We start from the raw sequence: 15,341 nt of genomic DNA, 5'->3' as shown, positions 1-15,341 counted from the left end.
ACAATAGAATGGAATAGAACAAAACAGAACAGAACCGAACAGAAGAGAATAGAACAAAAGAGAATAGAATAGAACAGAACAGAACAGAACAGAATGCAATACATGAGAATAAAATAGAATGGAATAGAAGAGAATAGAATAGAACAGAACAAAACAGAAGAGAATAGAATAGAACATAATAGGATAGAACAGAACTGAATAGAATAGAATAGAACAGAACAAAATAGAATGGAACAGAATAGAATAGAATAGAACAGAACAGAACAGAACAGAACAGAATACAATAGAATAGAACAGAAAGGAATACAACAGATCAGAATAGAATAGAATAGAACAGAACAGAAGAGAATGGAACAGAATAGAATAGAAGAGAACAGAATAGAATAGAATAGAACAGAACAGAATAGAACAGAATAGAATAGAATAGAACAGAATAGAACAGAATAGAATAGTTTAGAATAGAATAGAATAGAAGAGAACAGAATAGAATAGACTATAACAGTACAGAACAGAATAGAATCGAATAGAATCCAATAGAGTCGAATAGAGTCGAATAGAATAGAATACAATAGAATAGTGTCGAATCGAATACAATCGAATAGAATAAAACAGAACAACAGAATAGAATAGAATAGAATAGAATAGAACCGAATATATAGAATAGAATAGAAGAGAATAGAATAGAATAGAACAAAACAGAACAGAATAGAATAGAAGAGAATAAAATAGAATAGAACAGAATAGAATAGAATAGAATAGAACAGAATAGAGCAGAGTAGAATAGAACAAAATAGAATAGAATACAATAGAATGGAATAGAACAGAACAGAACAGAACAGAAGAGAATAGAACAAAATAGAATAGAAAAAAACAGAACAGAACAGAACAGAACAGAATAGAATAGAATAGAACAGAACAGAACAGAATAGAATAGAAGAGAATAAAATAGAATAGAACAGAATAGAATAGAACAGAATAGAATAGAATAGAATAGCACAAAATAGAGCAGAGTAGAATAGAATAAAATAGAATAGAATTGAATAGAACAGAACAGAACAGAAGAGAATAGAACAAAATAGAATAGAATAAAACAGAACAGAACAGAACAGAACAGAATGCAATAGATGATAGTAAAATAGAATGCAATAGAACAGAACAGAATAGAATAGAATAGAATAGAATAGAACAGAACAGAATAGAACAGAACAGAATAGAATAGAATAGAACAGAACAGAACCGAATAGAATGGACTAGAATAGAATAGAAGAGAACAGAATAGAATAGAATAGAACAGATAGAATAGAATAGAATAGTAAAGAACAGAATAGAACAGAATATAATAGTTTAGAATAGAATAGAATAGAATAGAACAGAATAGATTAGAATAGATTAGAACAGAATAGAATAGCATAGAATACAAAAGAACAGAATAGAATGGAACAGAATAGAATATAATAGAATAGAATAGAACAGAACAGAATAGAATAGAATAGAATAGAACAGAACAGAATAGAATAGAATAGAATAGAATAGAATAGAACACAACAGAATAGAACAGAACAGAAGAGAATAGAATAGAATAGAATAGAACAGAATAGAATAGAATAGAACAGAATAGAAGAGAATAGAATAGAATAGAATAGAATAGAATAGAATAGAACGGAACAGAATAGAATAGAATAGAATAGAATAGAAACGAACAGAATAGAATAGATTAGAAAAGAATAGAATAGAACAGAATAGAATAGAATAGGACAGAAAAGAATAGAATAGAATAGGATAGAACACAAAAGAACATAATAGAATAGTATAGAATACAATAGAATACAACAGAATAGAATAAAACAGAACAGAACAGAGTAGAACAGAATAGAATAGACTAGAATAGAGTAGAATAGAATAGAACAGAATAGAACAGAACAGAATGGAATAGAACAGAATAGAATAGAATAGAATAGAATAGAATAGAATAGAATAGAATAGAATAGAATAGAACAGAATAGAATAGAATAGAACAGAACAGAATAGAATAGAATAGAATAGAACAGAATAGAATAGGACAGAACAGAATAGAATAGAATAGAATAGAACAGAATAGAACAGAATAGAATAGAATAGAATAGAATAGAATAGAACAGAATAGAATAGATCAGAACAGAAGAGAACAGAATAGAATAGAATAGAATAGAAACGAACAGAGTAGAATAGATTAGAAAAGAATAGAATAGAACAGAATAGAATAGAATAGGACAGAAAAGAATACAATAGAATAGGATAGAACACAAAAGAACATAATAGAATAGTATAGAATAGAATAGAATACAACAGAATAGAATAAAACAGAACAGAACATAGTAGAACAGAATAGAATATACTAGAATAGAGTAGAATAGAATAGAACAGAATAGAACAGAACAGAATGGAATAGAACAGAATAGAATAGAATAGAATAGAATAGAATAGAATAGAATAGAACAGAATAGAATAGAATAGAACAGAACAGAATAGAATAGAATAGAATAGAACAGAATAGAATAGAACAGAACAGAATAGAATAGAATAGAATACAACAGAATAGAACGGAATAGAATAGAATAGAATAGAATAGAATAGAATAGAATAGAATAGAACAGAATAGAATAGATTAGAACAGAACAGAATAGAATAGAATAGAATAGAATAGAATAGAATAGAATAGAACAGAACCGAATAGAATAGAAGAGAACTGAATAGAATAGAATAGAATAGAATAGAATAGAATAGAATAGAATAGAATAGAATAGAATAGAATAGAACAGAATAGAATAGAATAGAATAGAACAGAACAGAATAGAATAGAATAGAGTAGATCAGAACAGAACAGAATAGAATCGAATAGAATCGAATAGAGTCGAATAGAGTCCAATAGAATAGAATACAATAGAATAGTGTCGAATCGAATAGAATCGAATAGAATTGAATAGAATAAAACAGAACAACAGAACAGGATAGAATAGAAGAGAATAGAACAGAATAGAATAGAATATAATAAAATAGAATAGAAGAGAATAGAATAGAATAGTATAGAACAAAACAGAACAGAATAGAATAGAAGAGAATAAAATAGAATAGAACAGAATCGAATAAAACAGAATAGAATAGAATAGAATAGAACAGAGTAGAGCAGAGTAGAATAGAACAAAATAGAATAGAATAGAATAGAATAGAATAGAATAGAATGGAATAGAACAAAACAGAACAGAACAGAACAGAAGAGAATAGAACAAAAGAGAATAGAATAGAACAGAACAGAACAGTACAGAACAGAATGCAATACATGAGAATAAAATAGAATGGAATAGAACAGAATAGAATAGAACAGAACAAAACAGAACAGAATAGAATAGAACATAATAGGATAGAACAGAACAGAATAGAATATAATAGAACAGAACAAAATAGAATGGAACAGAATAGAATAGAATAGAACAGAACAGAACAGAACAGAACAGAACAGAATAGAACAGAAAGGAATACAACAGATCAGAATAGAATAGAATAGAACAGAACAGAAGAGAATGGAACAGAATAGAATAGAACAGAACAGAATAGAATAGAATGGAACAGAATAGAATAGAATAAAATAGAATAGAAAAGAACAGAATAGAACAGAATAGAATAGTTTAGAATAGAAGAGAATAGAATTGAATAGAACAAAACAGAATAGAATAGAATAGAATAAAATAGAATAGAACAGAATAGAATAGAACAGAATAGAATAGAAAAGAATAGAACAGAATAGAGCAGAGTAGAATAGAACAAAATAGAATAGAATAGAATAGAATGGAATAGAACAGAACAGAACAGAAGAGAATAGAACAAAATAGAATAGAATAAAACAGAACAGAACAGAACAGAACAGAATGCAATAGATGAGAATAAAATAGAATGCAATAGAACAGAACAGAATAGAATAGAATAGAATAGAATAGAACAGAACAGAAAAGAACAGAACAGAATAGAATAGAATAGAACAGAACAGAACCGAATAGAATGGACTAGAATAGAATAGAAGAGAACAGAATAGAATAGAATAGAATAGAAAAGAATAGAATAGAATAGAATAGTAAAGAACAGAATAGAACAGAATATAATAGTTTAGAATAGAATAGAATAGAATAGAACAGAATAGAATAGAATAGATTAGAACAGAATAGAATAGCATAGAATACAACAGAATAGAATAGAATGGAACAGAATAGAATATAATAGAATAGAATAGAACAGAACAGAATAGAATAGAATAGAATAGAACAGAACAGAATAGAATAGAATAGAATAGAACACAACAGAATAGAACAGAAGAGAATAGAAGAGAATAGAATAGAATAGAATAGAACAGAATAGAATAGAATAGAATAGAATAGAATAGAATAGAATAGAATAGAATAGAACAGAACAGAACAGAATAGAATAGAATAGAATAGAAACGAACAGAGTAGAATAGATTAGAAAAGAATAGAATAGAATAGAACAGAATAGAATAGAATAGGACAGAAAAGAATAGAATAGAATAGGATAGAACACAAAAGAACATAATTGAATAGTATAGAATAGAATAGAATACAACAGAATAGAATAAAACAGAACAGAACAGAGTAGAACAGAATAGAATAGACTAGAATAGAGTAGAATAGAATAGAACAGAATAGAACAGAACAGAATGGAATAGAACAGAATAGAATTGAATAGAATAGAATAGAATAGAATAGAATAGATCAGAACAGAATAGAATAGAACAGAACAGAATAGAATAGAATAGAATAAAATAGAATAGAACAGAATCGAATAGAACAGAATAGAATAGAATAGAATAGAACAGAATAGAGCAGAGTAGAATAGAACAAAATAGAATAGAATAGAATAGAATGGAATAGAACAGAACAGAACAGAACAGAACAGAAGAGAATAGAACAAAATAGAATAGAACAGAACAGAACAGAACAGAACAGAATGCAATAGATGATAATAAAATAGAATGCAATAGAACAGAACAGAATAGAATAGAATAGAATAGAACAGAACAGAATAGAACAGAACAGAATAGAATAGAATAGAACAGAACAGAACCGAATGGAATGGACTAGAATAGAATAGAAGAGAACAGAATAGAATAGAATAGAATAGAATAGAACAGAATAGAATAGAATAGTAAAGAACAGAATAGAACAGAATATAATAGTTTAGAATAGAATAGAATAGAATAGAATAGAATAGAATAGAATAGAATAGAACAGAATAGAATAGAATAGATTAGAACAGAATAGAATAGCATAGAATACAACAGAATAGAATAGAATGGAACAGAATAGAATATAATAGAAGAGAATAGAACAGAACAGAATAGAATAGAATAGAATAGAACCGAAGAGAATAGAATAGAACAGAACAGAATAGAACAGAATATAATAGAATAGAATAGAAGAGAATAGAATAGAATAGAACAAAACAGAACAGAATAGAATAGAATAGAATAAAATAGAATAGAACAGAATCGAATAGAACAGAATAGAATAGAATAGAATAGAACAGAATAGAGCAGAGTAGAATAGAACAAAATAGAATAGAATAGAATAGAATGGAATAGAACAGAACAGAACAGAACAGAACAGAAGAGAATAGAACAAAATAGAATAGAACAGAACAGAACAGAACAGAACAGAATGCAATAGATGATAATAAAATAGAATGCAATAGAACAGAACAGAATAGAATAGAATAGAATAGAACAGAACAGAATAGAACAGAACAGAATAGAATAGAATAGAACAGAACAGAACCGAATGGAATGGACTAGAATAGAATAGAAGAGAACAGAATAGAATAGAATAGAATAGAATAGAACAGAATAGAATAGAATAGTAAAGAACAGAATAGAACAGAATATAATAGTTGAATAGAATAGAATAGAATAGAATAGAATAGAATAGAATAGAATAGAACAGAATAGAATAGAATAGATTAGAACAGAATAGAATAGCATAGAATACAACAGAATAGAATAGAATGGAACAGAATAGAATATAATAGAAGAGAATAGAACAGAACAGAATAGAATAGAATAGAATAGAACCGAAGAGAATAGAATAGAACAGAACAGAATAGAACAGAATAGAATAGAATAGAATAGAATGGAATAGAACAGAACAGATCAGAATAGAATAGAATAGAATAGAAACGAACAGAGTAGAATAGATTAGAAAAGAAAAGAATAGAATAGAACAGAATAGAATAGAATAGGACAGAAAAGAATAGAATAGAATAGGATAGAACACAAAAGAACATAATAGAATAGTATAGAATAGAATAGAATACAACAGAATAGAATAAAACAGAACAGAACAGAGTAGAACAAAATAGAATAGACTAGAATAGAGTAGAATAGAATAGAACAGAATAGAACAGAACAGAATGGAATAGAACAGAACAGAATAGAATAGAATAGAATAGAATAGAACAGAATAGAATAGAACAGAATAGAATAGAATAGAATAGAACAGAATAGATCAGAGTAGAATAGAACAGAATAGAATAGAATAGAATAGAATGGAATAGAACAGAACAGAAAAGAACAGAACAGAAGAGAATACAACAATATAGAATAGAATGGAATAGAACAGAATAGAATAGAATAGAATAGAATAGAATAGAATAGAATAGAATAGAATAGAATAGAACAGAATAGAACAGAATAGAATAAAATGGACTAGAATAGAATAGAACAGAATAGAATAGAACAGAATAGTATAAAACAGAATAGATTAGAACAGAATAGAATAGCATAGAATACAACAGAATAGAATAGAATGGAACAGAATAGAATATAATAGAAGAGAATAGAACAGAACAGAATAGAATAGAATAGAATAGAACCGAAGAGAATAGAATAGAACAGAACAGAATAGAACAGAATAGAATAGAATAGAATAGAATGGAATAGAACAGAACAGATCAGAATAGAATAGAATAGAATAGAAACGAACAGAGTAGAATAGATTAGAAAAGAAAAGAATAGAATAGAACAGAATAGAATAGAATAGGACAGAAAAGAATAGAATAGAATAGGATAGAACACAAAAGAACATAATAGAATAGTATAGAATAGAATAGAATACAACAGAATAGAATAAAACAGAACAGAACAGAGTAGAACAAAATAGAATAGACTAGAATAGAGTAGAATAGAATAGAACAGAATAGAACAGAACAGAATGGAATAGAACAGAACAGAATAGAATAGAATAGAATAGAATAGAATAGAACAGAATAGAATAGAACAGAATAGAATAGAATAGAATAGAATAGAACAGAATAGATCAGAGTAGAATAGAACAGAATAGAATAGAATAGAATAGAATGGAATAGAACAGAACAGAAAAGAACAGAACAGAAGAGAATACAACAATATAGAATAGAATGGAATAGAACAGAATAGAATAGTATAGAATAGAATAGAATAGAATAGAATAGAATAGAATAGAATAGAACAGAATAGAACAGAATAGAATAAAATGGACTAGAATAGAATAGAACAGAATAGAATAGAACAGAATAGTATAAAACAGAATAGAATAGAAGAGAATAGAATAAAATGGACTAGAATAGAGTAGAACAGAACAGAATAGAACAGAACAGAATAGAATAGATTAGAATAGAATAGAATAGAATAGAATAGAATAGAACAGAACAGAATAGAATACAATAGAACAGAACAGAATAGAATACAATAGAACAGAACAGAATAGAATAGAATAGAATAAAATAGAATAGAACAGAATAGAATAGAACAGAATAGAATGGAATAGAACAGAACAGAACAGAACAGAACAGAAGAGAATAGAACAAAATAGAATAGAACAGAACAGAACAGAACAGAACAGAACAGAATGCAATAGATGATAATAAAATAGAATGCAATAGAACAGAACAGAATAGAATAGAATAGAATAGAACAGAACAGAATAGAACAGAACAGAATAGAATAGAATAGAACAGAACAGAACCGAATAGAATGGACTAGAATAGAATAGAAGAGAACAGAATAGAATAGAATAGAATAGAACAGAATAGAATAGAATAGTAAAGAACAGAATAGAACAGAATATAATAGTTTAGAATAGAATAGAATAGAATAGAATAGAACAGAATAGAATTGAATAGATTAGAACAGAATAGAAGAGCATAGAATACAACAGAATAGAATAGAATGGAACAGAATAGAATATAATAGAATAGAATAGAACAGAACAGAATAGAATAGAATAGAATAGAACAGAAGAGAATAGAATAGAACAGAACAGAATAGAATAGAATAGAATAGAATAGAATAGAATAGAATAGAATAGAATAGAATAGAATGGAATAGAACAGAACAGAAAAGAACAGAACAGAAAAGAATACAACAATATAGAATAGAATGGAATAGAATAGAATAGAATAGAATAGAATAGAATAGAATAGAATAGAATAGAATAGAACAGAATAGAACAGAATAGAATAGAATAGAACAGAATAGAATAGAATAGAACAGAACAGAACAGAATAGAACAGAACAGAACAGAAAAGAACAGAATAGAATAGTATAGAACAGAATAGAACAGAACAGAATAGAATAGAATAGAAGAGAATAGAACAGAATAGAATAGAACAGAATAGTATAGAACAGAATAGAATAGAACAGAATAGAATAAAATGGACTAGAATAGAATAGAACAGAACAGAATAGAACAGAATAGAATAGAATAGAATAGAATGGAATAGAACAGAACAGATCAGAATAGAATAGAATAGAATAGAAACGAACAGAGTAGAATAGATTAGAAAAGAAAAGAATAGAATAGAACAGAATAGAATAGAATAGGACAGAAAAGAATAGAATAGAATAGGATAGAACACAAAAGAACATAATAGAATAGTATAGAATAGAATAGAATACAACAGAATAGAATAAAACAGAACAGAACAGAGTAGAACAAAATAGAATAGACTAGAATAGAGTAGAATAGAATAGAACAGAATAGAACAGAACAGAATGGAATAGAACAGAACAGAATAGAATAGAATAGAATAGAATAGAACAGAATAGAATAGAACAGAATAGAATAGAATAGAATAGAACAGAATAGATCAGAGTAGAATAGAACAGAATAGAATAGAATAGAATAGAATGGAATAGAACAGAACAGAAAAGAACAGAACAGAAGAGAATACAACAATATAGAATAGAATGGAATAGAACAGAATAGAATAGAATAGAATAGAATAGAATAGAATAGAATAGAATAGAATAGAATAGAATAGAACAGAATAGAACAGAATAGAATAAAATGGACTAGAATAGAATAGAACAGAATAGAATAGAACAGAATAGTATAAAACAGAATAGATTAGAACAGAATAGAATAGCATAGAATACAACAGAATAGAATAGAATGGAACAGAATAGAATATAATAGAAGAGAATAGAACAGAACAGAATAGAATAGAATAGAATAGAACCGAAGAGAATAGAATAGAACAGAACAGAATAGAACAGAATAGAATAGAATAGAATAGAATGGAATAGAACAGAACAGATCAGAATAGAATAGAATAGAATAGAAACGAACAGAGTAGAATAGATTAGAAAAGAAAAGAATAGAATAGAACAGAATAGAATAGAATAGGACAGAAAAGAATAGAATAGAATAGGATAGAACACAAAAGAACATAATAGAATAGTATAGAATAGAATAGAATACAACAGAATAGAATAAAACAGAACAGAACAGAGTAGAACAAAATAGAATAGACTAGAATAGAGTAGAATAGAATAGAACAGAATAGAACAGAACAGAATGGAATAGAACAGAACAGAATAGAATAGAATAGAATAGAATAGAATAGAACAGAATAGAATAGAACAGAATAGAATAGAATAGAATAGAATAGAACAGAATAGATCAGAGTAGAATAGAACAGAATAGAATAGAATAGAATAGAATGGAATAGAACAGAACAGAAAAGAACAGAACAGAAGAGAATACAACAATATAGAATAGAATGGAATAGAACAGAATAGAATAGTATAGAATAGAATAGAATAGAATAGAATAGAATAGAATAGAACAGAATAGAACAGAATAGAATAAAATGGACTAGAATAGAATAGAACAGAATAGAATAGAACAGAATAGTATAAAACAGAATAGAATAGAAGAGAATAGAATAAAATGGACTAGAATAGAATAGAACAGAACAGAATAGAACAGAACAGAATAGAATAGATTAGAATAGAATAGAATAGAATAGAATAGAATAGAACAGAACAGAATAGAATACAATAGAACAGAACAGAATAGAATACAATAGAACAGAACAGAATAGAATAGAATAGAATAAAATAGAATAGAACAGAATAGAATAGAACAGAATAGAATGGAATAGAACAGAACAGAACAGAACAGAACAGAAGAGAATAGAACAAAATAGAATAGAACAGAACAGAACAGAACAGAACAGAACAGAATGCAATAGATGATAATAAAATAGAATGCAATAGAACAGAACAGAATAGAATAGAATAGAATAGAACAGAACAGAATAGAACAGAACAGAATAGAATAGAATAGAACAGAACAGAACCGAATAGAATGGACTAGAATAGAATAGAAGAGAACAGAATAGAATAGAATAGAATAGAACAGAATAGAATAGAATAGTAAAGAACAGAATAGAACAGAATATAATAGTTTAGAATAGAATAGAATAGAATAGAATAGAACAGAATAGAATTGAATAGATTAGAACAGAATAGAATAGCATAGAATACAACAGAATAGAATAGAATGGAACAGAATAGAATATAATAGAATAGAATAGAACAGAACAGAATAGAATAGAATAGAATAGAACAGAAGAGAATAGAATAGAACAGAACAGAACAGAATAGAATAGAATAGAATAGAATAGAATAGAATAGAATAGAATAGAATAGAATGGAATAGAACAGAACAGAAAAGAACAGAACAGAAAAGAATACAACAATATAGAATAGAATGGAATAGAATAGAATAGAATAGAATAGAATAGAATAGAATAGAATAGAACAGAATAGAACAGAATAGAATAGAATAGAACAGAATAGAATAGAATAGAACAGAACAGAACAGAATAGAACAGAACAGAACAGAAAAGAACAGAATAGAATAGTACAGAACAGAATAGAACAGAACAGAATAGAATAGAATAGAAGAGAATAGAACAGAATAGAATAGAACAGAATAGAACAGAACAGAATAGAATAAAATGGACTAGAATAGAATAGAACAGAATAGAATAGAACAGAATAGTATAGAACAGAATAGAATAGAACAGAATAGAATAAAATGGACTAGAATAGAATAGAACAGAACAGAATAGAACAGAATAGAATAGAATAGAATAGAATAGAATAGAATGGAACAGAACAGAATAGAACAGAATAGAATAGAATAGAATAGAATAGAACAGAACAGAATAGAATAGAATAGAACAGAACAGAATAGAATAGAATATAACAGAACAGAATAGAATAGAATAGAATAGAATAGAATAGAAAAGAACAGAATAGAACAGAATAGAGTAGAATATAATAGAACAGAACAGAACAGAATAGAACAAAACAGAACAGAATAGAATAGAAGAGAATAGAACAGAATAGAACAGAATATAATAGAATAGAATAGAAGAGAATAGAATAGAATAGAACAAAACAGAACAGAATAGAATAGAAGAGAATAAAATAGAATAGAACAGAATCGAATAGAGCAGAATAGAATAGAATAGAATAGAACAGAATAGAGCAGAGTAGAATAGAACAAAATAGAATAGAATAGAATAGAATAGAATAGAATAGAATAGAATAGAATAGAATAGAATAGAATGGAATAGAACAAAACAGAACAGAACAGAACAGAAGAGAATAGACAAAAGAGAATAGAATAGAACAGAACAGAACAGAACAGAATGCAATACATGAGAATAAAATAGAATGGAATAGAACAGAATAGAATAGAACAGAACAAAACAGAACAGAATAGAATAGAACATAATTGGATAGAACAGAACAGAATAGAATAGAATAGAACAGAACAAAATAGAATGGAACAGAATAGAGTAGAATAGAACAGAACAGAACAGAACAGAACAGAATAGAATAGAATAGAACAGAAAGGAATACAACAGATCAGAATAGAATAGAATAGAACAGAACAGAAAAGAATGGAACAGAATAGAATAGAACAGAACAGAATAGAATAGAATAGAACAGAAGAGAATAGAATAGAAAAGAACAGAATAGAACAGAATGGAATAGTTTAGAATAGAATAGAATAGAGGAGAACAGAATAGAATAGACTAGAACTGCACAGAACAGAATAGAATCGAATAGAATCGAATAGAGTCGAATAGAGTCGAATAGAATAGAATACAATAGAATAGTGTCGAATTGAATAGAATCGAATAGAATCGAATAGAATAAAACAGAAGAAAAGAACAGAATAGAATAGAATAGAATAGAACAGAATAGAACAGAATATAATAGAATAGAATAGAAGAGAATAGAATAGAATAGAACAAAACAGAACAGAATAGAATAGAATAGAATAAAATAGAATAGAACAGAATAGAATAGAACAGAATAGAATAGAATAGAATAGAACAGAATAGAGCAGAGTAGAATAGAACAAAATAGAATAGAATAGAATAGAATGGAATAGAACAGAACAGAACAGAACAGAACAGAAGAGAATAGAACAAAATAGAATAGAACAGAACAGAACAGAACAGAACAGAATGCAATAGATGATAATAAAATAGAATGCAATAGAACAGAACAGAATAGAATAGAATAGAATAGAACAGAACAGAATAGAACAGAACAGAATAGAATAGAATAGAACAGAACAGAACCGAATGGAATGGACTAGAATAGAATAGAAGAGAACAGAATAGAATAGAATAGAACAGAATAGAATAGAATAGTAAAGAACAGAATAGAACAGAATATAATAGTTTAGAATAGAATAGAATAGAATAGAATAGAATAGAATAGAATAGAATAGAACAGAATAGAATAGAATAGATTAGAACAGAATAGAATAGCATAGAATACAACAGAATAGAATAGAATGGAACAGAATAGAATATAATAGAAGAGAATAGAACAGAACAGAATAGGATAGAATAGAATAGAACCGAAGAGAATAGAATAGAACAGAACAGAATAGAACAGAATAGAATAGAATAGAATAGAATGGAATAGAACAGAACAGATCAGAATAGAATAGAATAGAATAGAAACGAACAGAGTAGAATAGATTAGAAAAGAAAAGAATAGAATAGAACAGAATAGAATAGAATAGGACAGAAAAGAATAGAATAGAATAGGATAGAACACAAAAGAACATAATAGAATAGTATAGAATAGAATAGAATACAACAGAATAGAATGAAACAGAACAGAACAGAGTAGAACAAAATAGAATAGACTAGAATAGAGTAGAATAGAATAGAACAGAATAGAACAGAACAGAATGGAATAGAACAGAACAGAATAGAATAGAATAGAATAGAATAGAACAGAATAGAATAGAACAGAATAGAATAGAATAGAATAGAACAGAATAGATCAGAGTAGAATAGAACAGAATAGAATAGAATAGAATAGAATGGAATAGAACAGAACAGAAAAGAACAGAACAGAAGAGAATACAACAATATAGAATAGAATGGAATAGAACAGAATAGAATAGAATAGAATAGAATAGAATAGAATAGAATAGAATAGAATAGAATAGAACAGAATAGAACAGAATAGAATAAAATGGACTAGAATAGAATAGAACAGAATAGAATAGAACAGAATAGTATAAAACAGAATAGATTAGAACAGAATAGAATAGCATAGAATACAACAGAATAGAATAGAATGGAACAGAATAGAATATAATAGAAGAGAATAGAACAGAACAGAATAGAATAGAATAGAATAGAACCGAAGAGAATAGAATAGAACAGAACAGAATAGAACAGAATAGAATAGAATAGAATAGAATGGAATAGAACAGAACAGATCAGAATAGAATAGAATAGAATAGAAACGAACAGAGTAGAATAGATTAGAAAAGAAAAGAATAGAATAGAACAGAATAGAATAGAATAGGACAGAAAAGAATAGAATAGAATAGGATAGAACACAAAAGAACATAATAGAATAGTATAGAATAGAATAGAATACAACAGAATAGAATAAAACAGAACAGAACAGAGTAGAACAAAATAGAATAGAATAGAATAGAGTAGAATAGAATAGAACAGAATAGAACAGAACAGAATGGAATAGAACAGAACAGAATAGAATAGAATAGAATAGAATAGAACAGAATAGAATAGAACAGAATAGAATAGAATAGAACAGAACAGAACCGAATAGAATGGACTAGAATAGAATAGAAGAGAACAGAATAGAATAGAATAGAATAGAACAGAATAGAATAGAATAGTAAAGAACAGAATAGAACAGAATATAATAGTTTAGAATAGAATAGAATAGAATAGAATAGAACAGAATAGAATTGAATAGATTAGAACAGAATAGAATAGCATAGAATACAACAGAATAGAATAGAATGGAACAGAACAGAATGCAATAGATGATAATAAAATAGAATGCAATAGAACAGAACAGAATAGAATAGAATAGAATAGAACAGAACAGAATAGAACAGAACAGAATAGAATAGAATAGAACAGAACAGAACCGAATGGAATGGACTAGAATAGAATAGAAGAGAACAGAATAGAATAGAATAGAATAGAATAGAACAGAATAGAATAGAATAGTAAAGAACAGAATAGAACAGAATATAATAGTTTAGAATAGAATAGAATAGAATAGAATAGAATAGAATAGAACAGAATAGAATAGAATAGATTAGAACAGAATAGAATAGCATAGAATACAACAGAATAGAATAGAATGGAACAGAATAGAATATAATAGAAGAGAATAGAACAGAACAGAATAGAATAGAATAGAATAGAACCGAAGAGAATAGAATAGAACAGAACAGAATAGAACAGAATAGAATAGAATAGAATAGAATGGAATAGAACAGAACAGATCAGAATAGAATAGAATAGAATAGAAACGAACAGAGTAGAATAGATTAGAAAAGAAAAGAATAGAATAGAACAGAATAGAATAGAATAGGACAGAAAAGAATAGAATAGAATAGGATAGAACACAAAAGAACATAATAGAATAGTATAGAATAGAATAG

Source organism: Sus scrofa, chromosome 13, assembly GCF_054392235.1.
Source record: "Sus scrofa isolate SSC_HxYL_T2T_F1_AM1 chromosome 13, Sscrofa_HxYL_maternal_Yorkshire_Landrace_v2.0, whole genome shotgun sequence".
NCBI lineage: Eukaryota > Metazoa > Chordata > Mammalia > Artiodactyla > Suidae > Sus > Sus scrofa.
This window is presented reverse-complemented; position numbering follows the sequence as displayed.